This window comes from Capsicum annuum, chromosome 3 (genome assembly GCF_002878395.1).
Source record: "Capsicum annuum cultivar UCD-10X-F1 chromosome 3, UCD10Xv1.1, whole genome shotgun sequence".
NCBI lineage: Eukaryota > Viridiplantae > Streptophyta > Magnoliopsida > Solanales > Solanaceae > Capsicum > Capsicum annuum.
This window is the reverse complement of record NC_061113.1, coordinates 242,093,016-242,101,848: the sequence shown is the minus strand read 5'-3', so window position 1 is coordinate 242,101,848 and position 8,833 is coordinate 242,093,016. Positions and strand designations below refer to the sequence as shown.

The 8,833-nt window shown below is 35.1% G+C and overlaps 1 non-coding gene across 1 annotated transcript; it reads right to left on the bottom strand.

The window, feature by feature from the left end:
- Nucleotides 1–23: 23 nt before the first annotated feature.
- On the bottom strand, nt 24–8,164 carry LOC107862728. Its single transcript, XR_007053267.1, has 9 exons — nt 8,039–8,164; nt 7,796–7,811; nt 6,603–7,514; nt 3,084–3,151; nt 2,261–2,405; nt 2,129–2,160; nt 1,988–2,042; nt 1,728–1,826; nt 24–301 (listed from the first exon to the last, which is right to left on the bottom strand). It is a non-coding gene; the product is annotated as a nuclear transcription factor Y subunit C-2 (transcript).
- Nucleotides 8,165–8,833: the final 669 nt, after the last annotated feature.

Here is an 8,833-nt window from a genome sequence, read left to right as displayed (position 1 = left end):
TATATATATATATATATATATATATATATATATATATATTGGGTTGTGTAGAACTATATTGGAGAAAAAATTTATTTTAATTAGAAAAAATATATTCACGTATATGTTATTTAAAACTAGTTTTTTGGCACGAGCTACGCACGTGTATGACAAATCATGTAATATATAATTTTATAAATAATTTTAGTTCATTTGTTGTTGCCGCTGAAGATGGTAATAGGGTACTCACATTCATACCATGACACAACTACATTCTCCGCAATTGATGTTCCTGTTGCTGCTGGAGATGGTAGTAGGGTACCTGCATTGAGTACCCATTTCTCGTTGTTGCATTCTCCGTCGATTGTTGCGATTAAATTACAATTTTCCCTTTTTAGTATGAATTATGATTAAAAGTACATCTTAAAATGCTGGTCAAAGCTTGTATTATTTGACTTTAAAAAGAAAAATTATTCCAACTAAAAAAGAACGAAGAAAATATTTGTTTGAAAAACACGCAATTCCATATAAAATAAAAACACTAGTTGCATTCAAAGATAATACCAAAATAGGTCATGTTTTTAAAGTGATACCAGAATATGCTTAACTCTCTTAAAAAGAGAATTATATGTATTATTTTTAACGGAAATGAGCAAATGGAGTTAAGTTTCAGAAAATATACATAACTCACTTAATAAGTGAGTTATGCATTTTTTTTAACATCTCTTTTTTTTTTACATAACTCTCTACTAAAGAGAGAGTAATGCGTTTTAAGTCACACAACTCGTTTAAAAAGAGAGTTATGCATTATTTTCTATACATTTTTTTCTACATGACTTACTTAAAAAGTGAGTTATATAATAAAAGTTACACAATTTGCTTTTTTCCTCTACGTAAATATAATAAAATTTATATCACTCACTTTATACAAAATTATGTGAACAATTAATTTATCTTCTAAAGTTTTATTTTTTAAAAAGAAGATTAACTATTACGAAACGGAGAGAGCAAAACTCACTGATTATGTGAGTTATTCAAATATAAAATAAGTTAAAAAAATGAGTTATCCATTGAATATAGCTTTTAAAATACGCGTGATAAGTGCATAACTTTATTAGTGATATGAAATATGAATATGGTGCGAAAAATATATGAGTTGTGCAAAAAGTTGATATGTTCATAAAAAACGTTTGTCAGTCATAAAAGTACCACTAGAAAAAATGTAAAATTCACAAAAAATGAGTTATCCTTCTTATTTCTATAAAACACTGTTTTTAATTATTTTAAACTTCGCGCAAAACGTAAGAATTTGTTACGTTTTATATATTTTTTTGATAAAACGTAAGAAATTATTACGTTTTACAAATAAATATGTAAAACGTAATAATTTCTTACGTTTTTTAAAAAGTTAACTCCGTTAGTTGACCGTTAAGAAAAAAATGAAAAAGGTAATAAATTATTACGTTTAGCCTATTTTGATAATTTTTTAAATAGATGGCCTATTTTGGTCACTTTTTTTATTTCGTGGCTCATTTTGGTTCCAAGTTCTTAAATTTAGCCAAAGAAGGGACTTCACCATCTCAAATCAAATCAAACGACCATACAAGTGAAAAGTACTAAAAGAGATCTCATTTCTTCTAATCAATTTATATAAGTGATCAAGAGATCTCATTTCCTCATGACACAAATTGGAGTAGGAAACACATCCATGATTGGACTAGGAATTCAAAACGAGATCAAGATGTTACCATATGATCGTCAGCAGATAATCACATGATTGAATCTCCCCTTCCAAACGGGCAAGCTAGACCACCTCACTGGAAGACCGCAAATTGGGTAACCCATACCTGTTAAGGCGAGCCAAAAAAAAGCAAATGAAAGAACGCGCCAAAAGTAGGAAGAAATAGAGAACTAGAGACTTGGTCCCAGTTACGAATACTGAAGTTCGCACAACCTAATCAACCAGAAAATAACCAGAAAATCATCAGACGCAAGAGAGAAACCTAACCTCCTTTCCTAGAAGCTGACAAGGTATGAGCATAATGGGAGCAGAGTTATTCCATCTAGAAAATTTTAGTACCCAATTAGAATACCTTCAAACAACAACAATCTTAGCGAAGCTCCAATAATATTGAACCGCTGGACTCACTGAAAGGTTCCATTATAGCAAGAAATTTGCACCTACAGAAAAGAGCAACTGCATTCAAAATCAGAGACGCATACCCTTGCATCCATAACAGAACAGATCATACCTGGGTAGAATCCCCATAGGAGAGAGTACCTGGCTAAGAACCACCGTAGGAGAGCAATAGTAAGATTGGTAGATGAAGTAGCATGTCCAAACCACTGCTCCAGTGCATTGCTCGAATTTCCAGAACGCATCACTTTCCCAAATCATAACAAGAGAAAATATTAACTAAATGTACCTGACAGAAAAAGAAACTCAAATGCAATCAAGCCGTGTCAAAATTCATTAGCTTCACCAATCACGTCTGTAGCTACCAAGCAAAACAGAAATAATCACAAATCATTTTCCATGACAGACCCCAAAAAGAACTCCAAATGTGATCGAGCGGGCTAAATTCCATACCTTCACCAACCATATCTACAATTATTAAGTAGAAGAGAAATAATCACAGCATTTTATGAACTTTTCAACACCTGAACTCATGCTTGAGTACCCAAAAGATTCCACTAAACCAATTGATCCAATTGCAAAAGGGGAACTTATATCCCACAATGAAGAGGAAATATCACATCACGAACCCCAAGAAGGAAGACATAATAAACAAGATGCTGAAGGAAAATAAAAATGTTGAGCTAAAAACCACAACCAGGTCAATGAAAGACGACAAGAATTTTCCCTGTTAGTACTCCCCGTTGCCATCTTTAAATTGACATCCTAAGTCAGACCAACAGACGAAACTTCTAAATTGTTCCTTTTAAAAATCAACATATAACTTTTCTGAGAGCTTATAACTAGAGGTGCATTATCCACACCCAATAATAACATCAATTAACTTTTCATGTGTTCTACTCCTGAATCGTAATTTAAATCAATCTGAGAGTGATAGATAAAGGATCACAGGAAAAAGTAACAGTACCACAATCTCACGGATTAAAGCAGCTCTTAGACATTAGCAATCCCCAGTAGTCCCCAACAACTTTATACCTGGAATCAAAGTAACAGCACTGAACAAATGTGTTATTTTGAGCACCTCGACAAAATAACAGCAGCTCATACTTTTGTGGGAACAAAAGAAAAAAGGAAACCATCTTAACATATAGATTCCGGCAACTGCAAGCAGAGAAAGCAAGGATTAGTAATGCGTGCAAAGATCAGAGGAATTCTATCTAACCACAAATAAATTGATCAGATTCAGACATGAAGAGCAAGACAGAGAGGAGTTGGGGGGCGGAGGGAGGAATAACTATCCCATTCTAGAAGCTGACTTCTGGAGCACCAAAATATATCTCTTGCAAGAAGTATGATTCAATACCTGACATTTTTTGCTTTGAATTTTACAAGAAGTTATGCTAACTAGTTGACCAAGTAGAATATTCAAAGCTGTCTCACTGGAGTGTGCAGCTTGCCTAGATGTAATAGCATAGGGCTGCATACTATTTGCACCTATCTTCTTAAAAACATGATCCTGATAAATGCTTACTCTAACTCCAAGGCCAGAATAACCAGTTTGTACTGAATTTGAAGCTGTAGGAAGCTTCACACTTGAAGCAGAAGATATTAGCGGTAGGATAGTTTATACCCGCTGCTTCTGGTGGAAGACGATGGAAAAGATGAAGCTTGACTTTCTAAGGGCGCATATTCACATAAATTCTATGGAGAAGAACGGTCTTTTGACTATTCAAACCCTAGAAAACAAACATTACAAAAACAAAAAACTTGAAAAATGAAAATAATCCCATAAAAGAAAAAAGTGTACTAGTATACAAAGTAACGACGACTTGAAAAAAGAAAGGCAAGCCAGATTAAGTGTGAAACTATAAGTTTTATTGCATTTTTCACGGATAATATGAATTAATGCACTTTCCGGTTTCCGTGAACACCAGAAAAGTACAAAAGAAGGAACCCATGAAAGATTCTGAACTTCACGGAAACTAAACCTAACTAGAAATAAGAAAAAGGTATGGCTATAACAGAGGGGAACTTACAACAATGTCTATCATTATATTGTTCGATCCATTGAATTAACTGTATTAAAACTTCTAAATCTAACCATGGTACTATTCCTTCTAAATGAAATAATTGCAAATCACCTTCCAAATCTAACCATGTTTGTCCAATTTCTATCCTTCCCAAAAAAAGAAGCTCCATTTTCTTATTTCCAAGAAAAACAGATGAGTTTCATCAATAAGCCAAATTTAAAGGACTAAGGACAAACGGAAGAAAGAATGGACATGCTTTCTTAGCTTGTCTATGAATAGCATAAGCTTCTTATTCAGAAACATAAGAAACTTCTCAACAATCTTCCTGTTGGATGGAAAAGAAAAATTGAACGTCGTGCAACATGTGGAATATTTAGGAAGCGAAAAACAAAACCAAATTGATGGAGAAGTTGAAATTAACATTTTCGGTACAACAGGACATAGTAATGACAAGATCAGGACACTTGCTCCAGACACAAAATAAATGCATCCTCATTTCTGAACTTTTTCTCCAATCATGTGCCGAAATCTATAGGAAACCGGTCAGGCAATCATGGGCAAGCGACAAGCTGAAATACCAATCTTTTGAAAACCTAAATTACAGTGGCACGAAAAGCAATTCTCACCATCATTCAAGTTTTCTGAGCACATATATAGTAACTGAATCCCCACTTTGTGGGAATACACTGGGTTTGTTGTTGTTGTATATATACTAACTGAATATGTTATGAAACCTCAGATGCATCTCTTCATTGTCATTTCATGCTTGAAGTACCATTTGTACAAATAAGTTAATTTATACATATTACTCATGTGATCTATTTTTCAGACCCTAAAAAAAAACTCAAGCCAAACTTTTTACGGTTGGCTATATGATTCTTTTTATCAATTATTTTCTATGAAACTAAAGTAAAATTCGACAGCTTCAAGAGACATCTTAAATCTTCATTCTTAAACAATTCTAATCTAATAAGTAAAAGGTGCTAATTTAAGATTCAGAAAATTTACTTCCTTTAACAGAAGTTACATAAATTGAGATAGACACATCAAAAAGGCATTTTTTTCTTCTTTGTAAAAATATTCACCACAGAATCTAGAACGGTTACTCACAATCAAAGCTTCAAAAACCAAAAGTATTAATCACTCAAATAGACTTTAAAGATGTATTATTAAAAGCATCTATATGAACATTTTAAAGCCTCGATTAAACATAGCAGGACATGAATTCAGCAAGACAACTAAATTCCTCTTAACTCCAAAGTCATCTAGCAACACAAATTAAAATTAAAAAGGAAAGGGTTATATATACATGATCACAAACACACACACACGCAAATATATAACATGTATATATAAACCAATGCAGAAATCAACTTCTTCAACAGAACAAATGCAGAAAACAGTTACAGCAATCCAACTGAAGCCATGCATGAAACAAAGCAGAAGCATTTGATTAAAAATAGTTTACCTGCAAAAGGAAGCAGTAATAAAGCGCATGGAGAGAGTCACTGCTGAATTTCCAACCAAAAGAATTTCCTATACGACATACTTTAAGCCGATAGGATTAGTAACAAATTTAATCCCACTATACCTACCGATCGCATTAGCATGACCAAATTACTTGTTGAACAAGCATGTGAACTACATAAAAATCTGTGCGAGTTGGAACACTTTCCGTACTTCACACCACCGATAAAGACATCAGATATCACTTATCAGTTGTTTCTCACGATAATAGATAATGACTACGGATGACATATCCCAAGCCTGCATGGATAATCATTGCATTGGTAAGAATTGAAACTTATGCTTTCGCTCCATCTTGGCATCAACACCCAATAAAGGTTACCACTATGAAAGCTTGTATCTCCGAAAGAGAATCAATCATCAACTTCTTTGCAGTACAGAGTATCAAACAGTCGTGTGAAAGCAGATCGATCTATTTTCTAAATTTGGATGCCCACAAAATCCAGATATGCCAAATCATTTCCTCCAATGATGCAAAATATAGAAGTAATTGATAAAAGTCTAGACTCAGGCCTGTACATTCAATCCTATCTCCATACATCAATGTGAGATTGCACAAAAGATTTGTGTTTTTATAAGTGAAGCACAGAATTGTACAAGTACTTCACTCGATTTAGTTAGGATTGCCCTAAATGCAAGTCCTGCTTAGATAACATTCCGTTTGAGCGGAGGACCTATCAGAAACCGGCCCTCTACCCTTTCCTGTCTTCCCCGGTATGTTGTTGTTGCCTAAATGCAAGAAGACAAACATATAAAAAGCGAAAACATTTGTAGCTACCACCTGATAGAATGAAACTAAAACAAAGAACAAACATTGTAATTTTAACAACAAACCTAGTCTCAACTTCTGAGGAAAAAGAAGACAGTTACCACCTTTAACGAAAATGGAACAAAGCAATTCGATTTGACAAATTTTATGACAAGGTTACCTTTGACCATCGACGTTATGCTGTGCACTGCTCCCTCCGCTGGCATTGATATTATCCTCAGCATCCTGCCACCGTCCACTGTTCCCTCCGCTAGCATTGATATTATCCTCAGCAGCTTGCCACCGTCCACTGCTCCCTCTGCTAGCATTGATATGCCACTGTCCACTCCTCCCTCTGCTAGCACTGGTATTATCCTTAGCAGCCTGCCACGCCTGACGCTGGATGTAGACAAATGGAAAAACCCTAGGCATAATGGTCCTTCGAATCATCACTTCAGATGGAGCAGTCTGCCCCATGGGTGGATAGAAGTTTTGAACACCACTTGTTCCAATCCTTCTAATCATCGCCTCAGATGGAGCAACAGTCTGTCCTATGGGCGGATAGAAGTTCTGAACACCACTTAATGTGGAGCCAAGCATGCTGGGCCCAAAACCAGTACCCTCTTCCCTGATCTCATCCTTAAGAACAATGTCAACTAGGAAATCAAAAATTTCAATCAGCTCAATAGCCTTGGTGATATCCTTCTACTGCAACATCCGTCTTTTGTTCTCCTCCGTGCTAAACCAGGAGCGGAAAGTAAGTTCCTGCATGAACATTTCACATTCTTTAGCAAACAACATTGGTTCTTCCGCGGTGACCTTGGATACACCCTCGTTATATATCATCATCTGTTGATACGAGCAAGCGGAAATTTGTTGTTCTTGAAATCGTTCATCTCCTTGATTTCCTTGAGTTGTAACGCCCAAAACGCCTCCATCTGCTGCTGCTGAAGGAGTTGGTAGTAGGGTACCGGCAGTCGGTACGCAGCTGCCGCCGCCGCTGCTACATTCTCCGTCAATACTGTTCCTGCTGCTGAAGTAGATAGTAGTAGGGTACCTGCATTGGGTACCCAGCTGCCGCCGCTGCATTCTCCTCACATTGTTGAGATTTGTTCTCCACTATACTTTAGACGAAGGAAGATAATTTATATGGAGAAAATGGCCGAAAAAGCAGGTCGGAATGAAAATAGGTGATTTGAGATAGATAACATGTTGAGTTGCGTAGAAGACTCATATTGGAGAAAATTTTGATTTTAATTAGAATAAAATATATTTGTGTATGTTATTTATGATTAAAGTTTTTCGGCACGTCCATTGCACGTGTATGCCAGTCATGTAATATTTAATTTTAACAATTGGATTTACAAGTCAAACTGGTATTAATTTGTACCTGTTTTATCTTACATTTTGTTTTACAAAACTAAAATGTAGAGGTTATTTTTGTAAATAAATATTTATAAAAACTATACAAGAAATATCATTTCTAATACATCAAACCAAACAACGTAGAGGGTATTTTTATAAACAAATATTTATAAAAACTCTACAAGAAATATCATTTCTAATACAACAAAGAAATATCAGTTGTTGCTGTTGAAGGAGCTGGTAATAGAGTACCTTCATCGAGTATCCAACTGGCGTCGCTGCATTCTCCGCCGATTGTTGTTCCTGTTGCTGCTGTTGAAGATGGTAGCAGGGTACTTGCATTGGGCACCTAGCTGCCGCCACTGCATTCTCCCCCATTGTTGCGATTTGTTCTCCATTGTGCTTTAGACGAAGGACGATAATTTCTATGTAGAAGGTGGTCGAAAAGCAGGTCAAGGTGAAAATAGGTGATTTGGGCTAGATAACATGTTGAGTTGTGTTAATCATATTGGAGAAAATTTTGATTTTAATACGAATAAAATATATTCATGTAAATGTTATTTAAGAGTATAACTTTTTGGCACGTGCATTGCACGTGTATGCCAATCATGTAATGTTTATTTTTAATAATTGTGTTTACAAGTTAGATTGGTATTATTTCGTACCTGTTTTATCTTACATTTTGTTTTACAAAACAAGAGTATAGAAGGTACTTTTGCAGAGAAATACTATACAAACTATACAAGACATATTATTTCTAATACATCAAACCAAACAACGTATAGGAAATAATGCCAATATAACTCATACCAACTTTATTAATGCAGTCATTACTAATACACCATATTGAACATTATTCTTATTCACTCTACCAAACGATTCCATAGTTAAATAGTCACTATCCTTAACCGCCTTGAGCTGGAAGGCCCAAAACGCCTCCAACTATCGTTGTTCTTCCTGTTCCTTTTGTCGCTGTTGAAGGAGTTGGTAGTAAGGTGCCTATATCGGGTATCCGATCTCCATTGCATTCTCCGCCAATTGTTGTTC